The sequence below is a fragment of the Anopheles arabiensis genome (genome assembly GCF_016920715.1).
Source record: "Anopheles arabiensis isolate DONGOLA chromosome X unlocalized genomic scaffold, AaraD3 X_pericentromeric_contig0003, whole genome shotgun sequence".
In the NCBI taxonomy this organism is placed as follows: domain Eukaryota; kingdom Metazoa; phylum Arthropoda; class Insecta; order Diptera; family Culicidae; genus Anopheles; species Anopheles arabiensis.
The window spans coordinates 402501-405000 of NW_024412081.1; positions in this window are offsets into that span (position 1 = coordinate 402501).

The window sequence follows — 2500 nt, forward strand, 5'->3', positions numbered from 1 at the left end:
AAAGTGGTCAAAAACCGCTATCCAGAATCGGATGTAGAATCATTAGACGAACTTAAAATTGTTCTACAACCCCCAGTCCGACGCCTCGTATTCGAGATATAGCACTTTGTAGGTCTGACCGAGCAATTTTGTACTGAAATGTATGGCGGACATGTTATTCATTAAACAACATTAACTTGCATCGTGCCCTACTTCATCGGCACAGCTACTATCGACTATCTATTGTTGAAATGGATTGAGTTTGACCATTTTAGCTCTTTTCTTATGCCGTGCACCAACAGTGTGTACCGATCAGGAAAGTACACTACTTACGCGTTCATGGATGTATATGTTGGTACAAGTTGCCGGTCGGAATAGCAGTGCACCAAAACTGTGTACCGATCAGGAAAGTACAAGACGGAGGGCGCAGCCCGAGCGTACGCGTTCATAGATGTCCATGTTGGTACAACCTACATGTACGTACCTTGTTTTTGTATCAAAAGTTCCAATAAAGTGTTTGTATGCTTAAAATGCTTATCTCAACCGGTCACCTTTTGGCCTGCCCTTTTATAGACAGAAACCTAGAACGATACTCGCGATGTTTGTGTTTTTCCATTCGCCCGGGACGACGAAATGAGCTTTGTGCACATCGTGTAGAAAACTGTCTCCTCCTCGTATGTTTTTGTCCCTCCACGCATATAATCACCCACATGTGTGTTCAACACGGACGGCGCAGCCCGAGCGAACGCGTTAATGTTTATGTTTGTGCACACTAAAGTTACAATCCTAGGATTTGGTTATTGCGTCGCAGTGCCCGACCGTCGCGGACACCATTCTTGGACAAAAGTCCAAGTACGTAGAGTACATTCCCTAGGTATGTGCCCGTTCGTGACTTTCGTTGCGTGCTTACAGACACGCTTGGGTATGTTTACCATACAAGGTTTACTAGGAAAACCTGGGAAGGACGCTTGCCCTCCCGTCGCGGACACCATTCTTGGAAAGAAGTCCTGGTACTTAGCGTTCTTTAATGTACTTGATCAGTTTGTATTGCAATTGCTTTGTGCCATTGACTTTTGCTAATGCTCACTAAGGGGTGTTCGTTTGCGATGTGTATGATAAGCAACTGTCTATTCTTACCAGCAGTTAATCAACACTTTTCACCCAAATCATAGGAACGTAGAGTACTTTCCCTGATCGGTACACAATTTTGGTGCACCTCTAACTTCGCCAGCACTTTATCGTTACGTTTTGTGCACAACCTTGGGACATGGTGTAAGTTTCATCATTGTTATGTTTGATTCGGTTTATTATGATTGAAAAATACGCTACGTCCAAGAAATCTGAACTCGAATACTTTTGCCACGTTGCGCAAAAGCTACTGAGCAACTCCTAGCCGTTTACCGATTTATAATTTAATTTTCGTTATTAGTTTTAAAAATACGCTAAGTCCCAAAAATCTGAACTCGAATACTTTTTCTATGTGCCGCCAAAAGCTACTGAGCAACTCCTAGCCGTTTACCGATTTAAAATTTAATTTTCGTTATTAGTTTTAAAAATACGCTAAGTCACAAAAATCTGAACTCGAATACTTTTTCTATGTGCCGCCAAAAGCTACTGAGCAACTCCTAGCCGTTTACCGATTTAAAATTTAATTTTCGTTATTAGTTTTAAAAATACGCTAAGTCACAAAAATCTGAACTCGAATACTTTTTCTATGTGCCGCTAAAAGCTACTGAGCAACGCCTAGGTTGGTACATTTCTGGTACATGGAGTGTATGCGTGCAGGCGTACTGCCGTGCTGGACCGGAAAATCGCACTTGCTACTAGAACGTAGAGTAATTCCCTAGATAGGTGCTTTTGCATGCCTCTGTTCGACGTCCATGCAACTTGGAACGTGCGACACACGTAGCTAGGCTTCCCCATACATATTCCCTAGGGTAGCACCAAATTGCACACTTTCAGGGGTATATTTTGGTACGGTGTACTGTGCATGGTACAAGTATCATTAGCTCGTGCAATTTATTTTGCATCAAGTTGCGATTGCTGGTGCGTCGAGATAGGAGTGTTTCGCGACTTTTGCCAAGCTTTGGTGCCATTTGGTGAATAATTAATGTTCTAGCCACAATAAACGTGCCACATAATGCCAATAACGAAAACGCCATTTTCAAGGGACTTCCAGTCAAAATGTTTGCAATCAGCGCTTTCCTGTCGAGTTCAGGATTTGGGACTGAGCGATTTTTTCACGATCCAATCAAACGACCAGTTCGTGAATAAACAATTCATACAACAGTACATCCCTTCAAAGTAGAAAAAGCCGAATGCTAGGGAGCTCCAGTCAAAAACGTTGTCATTGGCGCTTTCTTCTCGAGTTCAGGATTTGGGACTTAGCGTTTTTCACGATCCAGCCAAAAGACCAGATCGTGAAATAAACAATTAATACAACTGTACTAGTACATCCCTTCAACTGAAGCAAGCGCACCATACATGACCCGTACGCTAATCATCCAAGCACATGACACGT